The sequence below is a fragment of the Apis cerana genome, linkage group LG16 (assembly GCF_029169275.1).
Source record: "Apis cerana isolate GH-2021 linkage group LG16, AcerK_1.0, whole genome shotgun sequence".
Classification (NCBI taxonomy): Eukaryota; Metazoa; Arthropoda; class Insecta; order Hymenoptera; family Apidae; genus Apis; species Apis cerana.
The window spans coordinates 850,864-865,511 of record NC_083867.1 but is presented as its reverse complement, the minus strand read 5'-3'; the positions used below and the strand labels follow the sequence as shown (position 1 = coordinate 865,511).

Here is a 14,648-nt window from a genome sequence, read left to right as displayed (position 1 = left end):
TCAGATTAGATTTTTAAAAACTAACATCAGTTTTACTTGGAAGTAATTATAAGAAAAGAAAAGAAAATCTAACTGAAGAGAAAATAATATGACGCGATTGCTATGTCATCTACCGGAATATGTGTAAAATATGTTTTCATATATTATCATGATTTTTATTATTATATGATTATATTATATATGAGATTATATGATAGTATAATCATATAGATTAGATTCAATATTCAAATTTAATATTATGATAATAAAACGACGATAAAAATTATGATATATAATATCGTAGAAGTCAATTTAAAGTTGTATGAAAACGTATCTTAATACAAATGATCTAATAGATGGTGCGGCAATCGCTTTTTCTTTAGTCTCTTTTTTTTCTTATTCTATTTCTAAATGTAGTGTGTTATTAAACGCTGAATATTTGAGATTAATTTGTGTTTATCTGAGAATAAAGTATAAACCAATATCAAAGAAAAAATTCAGCTTATATTTTACAAGAAAATATAATAATATTTTATGAAATCTTGAAGTAATTATTTTTAAATTTGGTCAAATAGCATATTTTAGTAGTGGTTTTTTGATATGTTTTTACAGAAGCTATATATAGAGTGATAATTTGAATTGTGATTTTATCAAAAACATGTGTTCGATAATATGAAATTAATGGTGAGTACTTTATTTAATAATATGTATAATATATAATTTAAAAATAACTAATTGTAGATGAAATAAATTTTTGATAATATTAAATAATTCTTTTTTTATTAATTTTATTATTAAAAGTGTTCTTAAAAATCTAAATAATAATATAAATCTTTTTAATATATATAATATAAATATATATATCATAGTTAGAAATTTCCATTTATTTACTTATTTCAATGTTAAAAATATATAAATTTATATTAAATTATATTAGTAAATTATATTAGTAATTAATAAATTTTTATATCAATGTTTATTTTATAATATTTCTTCTATATATATATGATAGATATACATAAATATAATTTATTTATCTAAATTAAAATAAATTATCATGTAATGATATTATCATGTAGATAACTGAGTGGGTATATGAGTTATTTATAAAAATTTCTATTTTCAATTTTGAATAATTTGGAATGAGATTGTTTGAATAGAATGTTATAAAACTGAAAAAGGACTTCTTTTTTTTTTTACATTGGATTATAAGATTATATTTTTTAAATACAATAATTATTTTTAGAAACGATTGTTAGTCATAACTATTATATTTTAAATTTAATAAAATTAAAAAATATTATCATTATAATAATATAATAATTTAATTTCTAAATGTTTATATGATATCTTATTGGTATTTTTAAATTTTGATAATAATACACAATTTTGATAAATTTTGTATTATTTTGTTAATTTTATCAAAATTTTGATAAAATATACAATTTCTGAAAGATTGTAAATTATTGATTTCTATGTAATTTATCGTATAAAGATTTTAATTGTAAATAGATAAAATACAAAATTCACATCATATATTGAATAACATTTTCAAATTGGATTGGATAATATTTTCAAAAATTGCTTTATTATGATATTAATAAAATTGATAAATATTTTTAAATTAACAATCATTTATAATATTTAAGATCTTTTATTCAATTTGTTTAATTAAGTTTGCAATAAATTTTTAGTATTAAAATTTTTATATATGTTTTGTAATTATAACAATAACGATATTTATCATCTTATAATTTATATATTTTATTTTTAAATAAAATTTTGAAAAATATAAATTAATATAAATTCAATCTTATTTGTGCAATATTTAATGTTAATGTATAATAATCTATATTATTCAATTTGAACGATTTCTCAGACATTCATTCCATTTTACACATAATTAGATAAATTCTCTAAATAAATAATTTTTTTATATTATTTATAATATCATTTATAAATATTTTTAATATCATTTTTTTTTAATATAAAATTTTTGTAACATATTTTGACAAATTTTTTAACAGTTACATTTACTTATTTATTATTTTATTCGTTATATTATTTTATTCTCAACGCATGTGATATATATAAAATCTATATATGTATTCTTTAAGACAAAGTACTTTGTTTTACTATTTAAAGAATTATAAGGATATATTTTCATATCATATATTTTATTAGTCTTTTGAAAAATATAAAGAATTTTTATAAACATTTTTTCATCAGATTGAAAATGAAATAATTCAAAATAATACTTTTCGAGAAAAAAAATTCTATGATGATAAATCAAACTCTTTACAAAGAAAGAATATATATTGTATATATACTATATAACAGAATTGATAAAATATTAAAAAAAAATTTTTTTGGAAAAATTTCATAAATATAGGAAATGTTGATATTTTATATTCATTTATCTCTTAAATCTAAAATAATAATAAATAGTGATAGATAATTTTTTGGCCAAATTCAAATTTAATACACAAAATATGTATCAAATGCGTTCGAAAAATTTTTCATTTTCAAATGAAAAAAATTCGCTTTTATTTCAGATGTATGCTATTATTTTGTCTCATTTGTTTTTTTACATAAACGGGTAAAATTTATAAAAGAAAATGTTAATTATATTTAACTGTTCTTCATGTTATTAAAAAAAAAATATTTTATATAAGTACATATTTATAATTTTATAAATTAATATCGAGAAACACTAAATTATGATATGCTATCATTTTATCTGAGACTGTAGTTTTTGAATTATTTTTAAATATATCATGTCCGATAATTTAGCTGTATATCATACATCTTTAATCATATTTTTAAATTGTGAAAATAATAAATATAATAAATAATATTAATAATTGTGTTTTAATTATATATAATGCTCACTCGATTCGAATTATTAAAATTTTGAATTTTTTTTATTATAATTTTGTCTTAAATTAATCTAATCATTAATCATTATACAACAATATTCGAAAAAAATATAAAATACAACTTATCTTATTATTTTTTATTTTTGAAAATTTTATTGTACATGAATTTTTTCTTGTTATTCTTATAAATAAGGACGATTATTTTTTATGTATAATTGTATTATTATATTAAATTTTTTAAAGATTTAAAGATTTTTTATAAATTTGTTAGTAACTCATCTTATCTTATTTCGAATATATTATAAGAATATTTTTACATAATTCCCATAAATTATTGAATTCTTCTATAATGCATAATTCAAATAAATAATTAATTTTTATAAACAAAAATTTTTATAATTTCTCTATTTTGTTATCATTGCTATATTAAACGATATAGAAATGAACAATTTTTTACGGATTATGTAATTCTCTCATCTTTTCGCTTTTTTGTTTGATTTGATCGCAGAATATTAGATAATGTAAAAATTTTTTATGAATCACAGTATATAATTCTATGATTTTTTTTCTTTTATGTGTGTGTAATTATGCTCGTAAAATATTGATATTCATATTCAAATTCGTGTTTAAAACTAAATCAAGATTATATGTTTGTGAAATATTAAAAATTAAGTATGATAAATAACATAAATAAGAAAATCTTGTAAAAATTTTAATGATTGATTCGCAGAAAAATTGTGTGTAGAATTTTTAATAATTATATTATTTCTTAAAATATTATTCTCTACTGAAAATATGTTCTCTATTATCATTGTCATTATTTGAATATTTGTTTTTATTGTTATTTTACGTATCCTTGACTTTTTTTTTATTTTCACTTCTATAATGTCCGCAGCGTACTAAAAAATTAAAAGATTTGATGGCAATGAAAACTTGATTTTCATAATGTTACAATTAGAAAAAAAATTAATTGATTACAAATATTTTAATGGTAAACTTCATTTTGTAATATTTCTTTTTATTTTCTTGATGTTTTAAATGAAAAGAGAATCATAAATAATATCAAGATTTTATAATTTTCAGATAAGTTTTATAACTTTCATTATGATTATCAGAAATTTTATAAATAATATAATTTAATTATATTCAATTGTTTATGTTCAATCTTATTGGTACATAATTTAGGATAATATATTAATAAATTTTTTAATATTTTAATATTGGTCAAAGGAATTATCTACATCTTAACAAATACTTCAATTTTTTTAAACTTTTAAAAAATTAACATCATTTTTAAGCGATGTAACTGAAACCATATAAAAAAATGAATTATTGTTTCTTAGAAAAAAAAATTATTCATTATATTATTTTTATTTTTTATCGTTGCTTAAAATCAATGGAGAATCACAAATTTCGTTTTATGTTTTACAATTTCTATTCATTATTTTAAAAAATTTTATAAAAGATATAATTTAAATTTATTACATATTTTATTATATAATTATTCTTTTAGATACATAAATTAGGATAATATGTTAATAACTTTTTTAATATTGATCGAAGGAATTAACTATATCTTAACAAAAATTTCAACTTTTTTTAAACATTTAATCATTTTTAATTGATGTAATTGTAATCATATATGAAAATGAATGAATCATTTTCTCTTACAAAGAAATAAAATTGGATTCATTATACTATTTTCTTTTCATTATTTAAAATCAATGGAGAATTACAAATAACATCAAGATTGCTCATAAGTTTTATAATTTTCATTCACGATTATAAGAAATTTTATAAAAGAAAGACATAAAATTGAATTCATAATATTACTTTCATTTTCTATATCTTCACTATTTAAAATCAATGGAGAATCACAAATGATATCAAGATTCCATATAAGTTTTATACATTTTATAATTTTCATTCATGATTTTGAGAAATTTTATAAAAGAAAAATATAAAATTGGATTCATAATGTTACTTTCATTTTCTATATCACTATTTAAAATCAATGGAGAATCACAAATAATATCAAGATTGCTCATAAATTTTATAATTTTCATTCATGATTATGAGAAATTTTATAAAAGAAAGACAAAATTGAATTCATTATGTTACTTTCATTTTCTATATCTTTATTTAAAATCAATGGAGAATTACAAATAATATCAAGATTGTTCATAAATTTTATAATTTTCATTCACGATTATGAAAAATTTTATACAAGAAAGAGATAAAATTGAATTCATTACGTTACTTTCATTTTTTATATCTCTATTTAAAATCAATGGAGAATCACAAATGTCATCATGATTCGTTGCATGTTTTATAATTTTTATAATTTTCATTCATGATTATGAAAAATTTTATAAATGATGTAATTTGAATTTATTGCATTATTTATTACATCAATATTCAATCTCTAATTTTTTTAATATTGATTGCAGAAATTATCTATGTTTTAATAAAAACTTCAACTTTTATTAAACTTTTAAAAAGTGGTAATCATTTGTAACGAATATAATTGAAACTATATAGAAAAGTGAATCATTCTCTTTCAGAAAGAAAAAAAATTGGATTCATTATCCCATTTTAAAAAAAAATAATAGTTAATGAAAGAAGTTTTTGTTATTTAATGTCATATCTTACTTCATACTTCATTTTTTTTCTCTTTTTATATTTTTTCTTTTTTCTTTTCAACAGCATAGAAATAAAATTCTATCAATTCTATTTCTATGCATTCTTCGAATTTGTTAATCATTATTGATCATGACAATTGATTATTTGCATTTTGTTTTGCATTCTTTTTATATTTTATAAAATTCTGATCTTTCAATTAAAATTACTGAAATATTAATTCATAAAAATAATTTTAGTAAATATAAAAAATTATTATGTTATAATTTTAATATTTATAATTAATCTATATTGAAATTATAGATGAAATAGATATTCAAATATGATATGAAATTATAGATATAAATAACTAACTTAATTTTTAAAAAAAGATGGAGAGATTCTATATTAGAATTGCGATAAAATTGTGATTTGAACATAAAAATTAATCATGATACTAATAATTATTAATCAATGATATCTATATTATCATATAAATTTTTCACTTCTTCATGTAAATCTTTAAACTTTATTCTATAAAGATAAATCAATAAAATCTTTGATAAATGATAATTCAAAAGTTATCAAAAAGAGAAAGTTGACGATAAAAATTTATCGATAGTTTTATACATATAACACAATTAATTATTTTTTCAATAAAAAAAATTAGGAAAAATTTTAAAAAGTATTAATTATAAAACTTACAAATATTTTAGAAAGAGTAAAAGGTATATTTTAATTCTAAAAAGATCTACAATAGAAGAAAAAATTTATTTCAGAAGAAATCTTATTTCTATTTTTAGATTTAAGATTTTCAAAAGATAAATATATTATGTCCGAAATAGATTGAAAAAAGAATATGATATTTTAATTACAATAAAATTTTGCAAACTAACTAACAAACATACTTGCTATCGAGGAGATTATTAATATTTTTATTTCTATTTTTCTTTAAAAATTATATAATAAAAAAAATTGTACACCCAAAAGCACAAGGATAATGTAATGGATGACACCAATGTTGTTAGTTAATAAATGTAGTATTTTTTTCAAAACAAAGCAAATATAAACCAAAGATTAGCAATAACAATAGTTTAGATTTTAAAGATATTAATTTGTTTATGATAATTTCTCTTCTCTCAGAATACAGTGCTACGAACTGTATTCGATACTCGATGCATACACGATAATATTCGTACAAACGAAAAATATCATCGTTGTAAAATAAAAAGCGATTTCTAACGTATATTAATAAATTTAGTATCATAATATTCAAAAACTATTATAACAGATAGAAAAATTGATCATTATCTATCGAACATCAAATCAAATTCAATAAATAATTTGTTATAACAATTTAAAATTTTAAAATTTTAGACAAAATGTTCTAATTAAGACGATATTGAAAAGAAAAATAATTATGAAATAATTATTTTTAAATTTACTGAATTGAATCCGAATAAACCGTGAGTTGGACATTTTTTTCTACTTCGCAAAACTAATATACTAAAATTTTAATAAAAAGAGTGCATTGTATTTGCAGTGCAATTTTTGTTTAATGATGATTTGATGAGTTTGTTTAATTTTATTTAATGAAAAAAAACAAGATTCGTAAAATCACATACTTTAAAATATTTTAACTATTTACAAAATTCAAGTAAATTAATTTATATCTTATTTCATAAGATACCGCAATATTAATAGCGGTAAATTATAATCATATCAAAAGTTATCCTCATATAATCATTTTCTGATACATCTTTTGATTATATAATAGATAATTGAGAGACATACTGTATGTTACTGGTAACTTGATATCCAGAAAGAATACGGATCTTAATAGCAGCGACATAACTCGATCTATTTGATTACAAATATATAGTTGAATCATATATATATTTTTATAATTGGCTGAATTTGTTAAATTACTATAATTTATCGACTAATATTGTATAATATTGATAGTGAAAAAAAAAAGAAACTAACTAAAATAAATCTATAGTACGTAGAATTGAACGATGTATCGTAGACATGATTTATTTATCAACATAACATGATATAATATATATATAATATATTTATATATATATATATATAATATATATTTTTATATATATATATAATATATAATATATATTATATATAATATATATTATATATTATATATAATATATATTATATATATATTATATCATGTTATAAAATGTCCTAAAATTGTGGGAATATCTGTTAACAGGAAATTTCTGAGTTTCAACATTTTCTTTTATAAATAGATACGATTTGTAATAAATTATTAATAAAAAACATTGGCTAATCACAAAGGTATCGACAATAACGTTGGCTATATGCACCAACTGAATATGAACAAGTCCAAGCAACATACCTTGAAGAGAGTGTGTTGAATCTTATATTTATTTGTTAATTAATTTTTCGAATTTTAAAATTAATTTGATTATTTGATTAAATTAATTTGATTAAATTTAATATTGATTATTTAATTAGTTTCATATTTTGATCCAATTTTGAATTAATAAATAATTTTCATACTCTTTATATTTATATTAATTTATTTTAAAAATTTGATTGTTGTTGATATTTTTGTTGTTACAAGTTTTCTGAAAAATAGTTAAAATAATTAATATGTTAAAATAATCTATCAAAATATGTTACATTTTCTAAATCATTAAATATAGCTTTATTATTTTCACGAATAAATTACTTTATTTTAATCCAAATTAACTTAATGGTATTAAAATTATATATATAATCATATATAATATATAATGAATATAATATATTCTTCTAGTTTAAAATTCATTTATTTTAAATGTTTTTTCTATTTTTTTATATTTTTGTATAAAAATCTAATAATAAATAGAATAAAACTTATTTATTCATAACTATTTATTTATTTTTTCATTGTGCGTGGAATTTTACGTTAAATATATAATTATATTCTTTTTACTACATTTAGAAGATAATTTACCTTATTAATTTGTATCGTATTCATTTTTCAAAATTTATCGAATTCATTTATCCATGATAATCTCCTGTGATACTGTATGCTTTGAAAATTAATAATGCTTCTTTAATAAATCCATTTTTTCCACTAGTATGTATTATAAATCTAGAAAAATTTGAATTTTTTAAAATACCAATCATTTCTTCGTTTCGTCAACATGTATTAACTATCATATTATTTATCCATGTTTCTTCGATATATATCTTGTTCATTTATATTTTTTTCTTCTAGTCTTTTTATTATTCTAATCGAATTGTGTTTAAATATTTTTCCCCATAAATGATAACATTTGATTTATCGAATATTTTTCTATTGATGTTAAATTGTTTTCATTTGAAATTATTTTTTATATTTTTTTTTATATTTTTTAATAGATATTTAATAGATAGATTCACATTGTCTTTGTTATATAAGCAAACATGCCCAGATTCTCGATACAAATCGAATGTTTTTGAGATCGATAATTTTTTCTATGGCATGTATTCCTTAATTGAGATACCGTCAATCGAGTCGAGAACTATTGTTTATCCTTTCGTATGTAAACTTTCTCGAATACAGTCACTCGCGAGCGTTTGTAAACACGTCCTGTCACGATGGCGGTTCGACTCTTTTTAATAGATTATATATGGATTTTCTAAATAGAAAATCTATTTTTTCTCTAATGGCTGCTAATAATTTTGAATTAATAGGCACAATTTTTTTTTTTTTTTTTAATATAAAATTCATAAATAGTATTTCTTATAATTACCTTATCCTTTTCTGAATAATATATAATTTTTTCTTACTTTTGCGAGATCACGTTTTCTCTGAATAATATCTTTTCCAAATTGTGAATCTTTTTTTTATATTTTGCATTTTCTTCTTTTTGATAGATCAAAAAATTGCAAGCAGATTAGATATGTTTATGCCTTTTTATTATTTTTTATAATTCTTTTAGCTATTATTTAGGCCTTGGTACAATTTTTCTTTTTTTTGCATAATATTTTTAATATATTTATTATTTAATTTCTTAATAAAATTAAATTACAATGCAAAAATATTATAAATAATAAAATAAAAACAAATACAACAAATAATATATAAAAAATTATATAAAAAACTGAAATAAATTAAGATAAAAACGAAATTAAATAATTATAATTATTAAATAATATTTTGAAAATTGCTCGATATTAATATAATTTTTTTGGAAAAATTGCTCTAAACAGTTCAGAAATTTTTTTACGTTATTCGAAGATTCATAACTATATTTAAAGAAAAAATTCTTTTTTTCTGAAAAAAATCGAGTCTTTTCGAAATTTTTTAATATCTGAAAACACTTATTCTTTCAATAATGACTCTTTTAATTTTCCGCTGTCTTTACTCTCAATTTATATTTTCGTATACACGAAGAATACCAACAAATCACAAAAAATCTGTGATCGTTAGTTTTAGTTAACTAAATGACCGTGAGTTCGAAATTGTTGTTCATCGCCAGATGTTTATATCTGACGGTCAACAATATTTTCTTTATTGAAATTTGTAAAAGATTTTAAAATTTTGATAAATACGTTATATAAATATGAATAACAGTAAAAAATTGAAAACAAGAATTTATTAAAATTCCATTTTAATTTCTATTTCTATTTGTAACACATTTAAAAATGCTATTTCTAATATCAATTTTATAAGATATAATTCGAAATATATAATCAGATTTTAACAAATAAAAATAAATTAATATTAGATATAGAAATAAAAACTATAATCTTTTATGAAATACGATTTTGATGGAAATTTTGATCATAGCAAATATAAATAAAGATTTAATAAATCATAACAAATAAATTTATATTTGTATCTTTGCATATATATATAAATAATTTATGTTTTTTTTTTTTATTTTAATTATAGCATATATTCTTTTTGATATGCTTCGTACTATTTTATAATATCCCTTATTCTTGAATTATTTTACCAAATATTTATAATTTTTTTTTTAAATCAATGTAATGATTTTTAAATGTTTTAAGTAAACTTTAAACATTCTATATTGGATTTTCGTATTCATATCAAAAAATGATTATAAAAATATAGTAAAAAAATAATAAGATATTATTTATCATAATGTATAAATTATTAATATTCATATGAAATACATTAATAATCAATTAATTTAATTGATAATCAATAATCAATAATTAAATTCCGTTCAGATTTTCCGTTTAAATTTTACTAAAAATACGAAAAATATTGAAAATTGTGATCCTAATTTTTTATTCAAGAATTCTAGTGGAATTTTTCGAAATTTTAGTTTTTTAAAGAAATCGTTGCCCTGTCATTTCACGTGGGTTCAATAAAACAAAATTCAAAGTTTATGATAGAATTGTTATTATCGAGATGGAAATTTTTAGTAAAATTCTATTAAATCAGAAATACACTAAAGTCATGCACTAAGTGCTGATATTCAAATGGATGAAATTCTATGTTTTTTTATTCGAAAATAGCATCAAGTTTTTAAAGAAAACATAAATGATCGTATCGTAAACTTTGTCTAATAATTTATTATAGAGGATTTAGATAAATGTGCTTAAATGAAACGATTATAATAATTCAACTATTTTCAATATTATTTTATAATAAATAAAACAAACGAAATTTATAATAATTATATTTTCAAATAAAATAAAATAAAATAAAATCTTATCGCGTGAAATAATGTGATATTGTCATAATGTGTGCAAAAACTATTATATTTTCAAAACCATTTTCAAAACTTTAATTAAATATTAATCTATTATAAAGATTTTTCTCGAATATCTAATATAATAATGATTAAACATATATTAATTAATTATTTATAATTAAGTTTAATAAATATAATAGAATATTCTATTACAAAAAATTTATATAATTACGCATTTCTGTAATGCAATTCCAATATAATTGTACAATTTTATAATTGCAGATTGATTTTAAATATACACTGATTTGTCTTGCTGTTTTCGATATCCAATTTCATAAATTCTGCAACACATAAGTAAAAGAACGTATGAAGCATATATTTATATGCGATACACATAATCATGTTCAAATAGATCTTCTCTTTGCAAAAAAATCAAAAATGATTACTTCAAATAGAGCATTATCAAAATTAATCACTACTGTTCAAAAAGCGATCTCCTACATCAATATTAAAAAGATTTTTTTTAATTGATTCCAATTTAATTGATTTTAATTGATTGTATTGTATTGCATCTTTTCTTAAACATATTAATAATGTCACCGAAATCCAAAAGAAAAAATATTGATTGACAGGAAATTTTCATCTCATGAGAATTTCATCTCATTTCTCAGCATAATTCCTATTATCATTCTATCATTCAGCAATATGGATCAAAGAAGTAAATTATTGGCTTTCTTGAATCATTAAATAACACCAATAAATAATGTTTCAAGACGAGAATTTGTTTAAATGTATCAATCATTGATTGAGGCATTCTGAATTGGTATTCTAAACAAATTTATTCGAATCATCGTTCTTCGTTAATATATATCATTACAAATTGGATTATTGATGATGGCAGAATAATACTCTTTTATATCATTGCAATTATTAAAATGATACAATACGTACATTTCTCTGAAAAATTGCATTATTTATTAACCCAAGGAATGAAGATAAAGAAGTTATAATAACGATTAAGTTTCTTCATAGACAAAGATGACATACTGTGAATGAAAAAGAAGGATAAAACATTTAATAACGTCATTCTTGCAAAAACATGCGTTTATCTTACCAAAATCGTGTATCACATCATTAATCATATGGCTTATTATAGTGCAATAATCTGATATTCGATTCATATGTATAATTTCAGAGATCAAAATTATCGAATTGCATCACACATATCGAAGTGGACTAGGATCATTTCACGAAAACCGATATTGCAAGGAAACAGATCAAGGAAACAGATCTACTGCAAATCTACTTCATGGTGTTCATGTGTAGTGAAAGCGATGTATCTAGAAGTTGATATCTTGCAAAGATTCATTGAAATCAATAATGAAATCCAGGACATCCAATAACTTTTATCTAAAAATTATAAAATGCAATGTTTTTGATAAAAAGATTTTATTTTTCAAAGTTTGGTAGACTTTGAGAGACTTTGAGAGACAGCGATGAAATCATTCAAATATCTAAAATCTAAAATGCGCTATAAATATCGTCACGTTTATATTCGAAACGTATATACGTCTATATGGAAGCAATTTTGAATTCATATCTCACATCAATTCCAATCAATCATCTCTTAAATTAGCAATATGTTTACAAGTAAGATAACATTTTTGAATTCGCTGGTAGTAAAAATACATAAATAAGGTTAACTAATTGCAACTAATAGATTGGAAACAATTATTTAATTACTTTTATTTATAATGTTTGTCTTAATTTGATTAAGATGACATGTCATCTATACAGTAGCTACTGAGATATATTATCTAGTTAATGAAACAATAGAATCCTGTAAATTATAATAATCAAAACTGTTAAAACCGAGTTGAAACGTAAAAAGAATAAAAAAGAGAAAAGAATCACGGAGAAAAGAATTCTCTTACATATAGCACTCATATATATAATGAGCAACAATGCTTATAAATAATTTCTTGTTGTATATATAACGCGTCAGAATTTGTTTTTTTATGTATTTTCGTCTATATTTCATTTCTTTATATTTTTATATTTACATTTCTATAAGTCTTTTAAAAGAAATTCTGATTTCTCGAACAGGAATAATCTCATATGTTATGGACCATTCTTCTTTCAAGTTTTTTACTTGATTAAAATGTTCAACTAAGTTTCGATTTTTTCTTTTTCTTTTTCATGCATACATTATTGAAATCAAAATGTTTTACAAAAATTATTGCCTGCTTCGGTTGCTAAAAAAAGCTTACGTAGCTTACTAGCTTACGTACGAGTCACTCAAATGACTGTGGAGTTTACTAATTCATTGGTTTCATCTTTGCTATTACTCTTAACTCATTCATTGTAACAATGAAAAAAAATGATCCAATGTCGTAATAAAAAAAGTTTATATATCTATCTTACTATATCTCTTAAAACATGTTCGGTCTTACCATTTTTAATACTTAACGGACTCAGGATTATCTTAGCCCAAATTTGCCATTTCGATAAAAATTATAACGAAGCTTTATGATCTTTATTAACTGTGTTACATCGTGGAACAGTTAAAATGGTCGTCTATTAGAGTTAAAAATAGAAGAATTAAAAAAAAAATTAAATTTCTTATAAAGAAAAATAATACAAAATAAGATAAATACGTATAACGTAATATAACAAATTACATATAATATATTATATAATAATTGTAATAATGCATTATAATACATAAGGTATTGTAAAACAATGCAATTAAATGCTTCTAAAGAAAAGATGTTAGTCAGATTGCAACTAGAACTGATCAGGTGCTGCCATCTATTTCATAACTTCTATTTAGCAGTTACCCACCGATACACAAGATGATAGAATAGGAAGTGTAGCAATGCTCCACGAGATTACGGAATAGCAAGAATTTTTCTATATTTAATATTATGATAATTAAGCAATAATTATTGTACATCTATGTACTTAATATTATATAACAATCGAGTAATTTATATGCATACGAATTTTAATAACACTTTCCACTATATGTCACATAGAAAATCCTTTAAAAAGAATATATACTTTCTCTGCTTAGAATATAAGTATAATATGTGAAGCGGCGATCTGATCACTATTATACATGCAAGCACCATAGATTATCATGATTAATCGAATGTTATGAAATCCTTGATTTTCGTGTCAATCATTGGCGAGAATTTTCATTTCTAAATATTATTATTTCCAAATACTATTTCTTACTCTCTTTCCATGCCATTCAGTTCGGTGAAGTTCGGATCAAAAGGTAGACTCTTAACGCGTAAACAGAGCAGAATGATGCTCGAAAACAGTTGCAGTACGAGTCGAAATGAAATATTGTAATTTGTTTCACATGATACAGTTTTTATGGTAAGCATTCTTTTTGCTTATATATATATAAATCTATTATATTTTATAATAGATGATAAATTTCAAAATTATATTTCATAAATAAACAATATCTTAA

General features: G+C 19.9%; 1 long non-coding RNA gene across 1 annotated transcript; it reads left to right on the top strand.

The window, feature by feature from the left end:
* The first annotated feature begins 163 nt into the window (after window positions 1-163).
* On the top strand, window positions 164-14,163 carry LOC133665616 (uncharacterized). The gene is made up of 2 exons (XR_003696541.2): window positions 164-663; window positions 12,360-14,163. It is a non-coding gene; the product is annotated as an uncharacterized LOC133665616 (long non-coding RNA).
* Window positions 14,164-14,648: the final 485 nt, after the last annotated feature.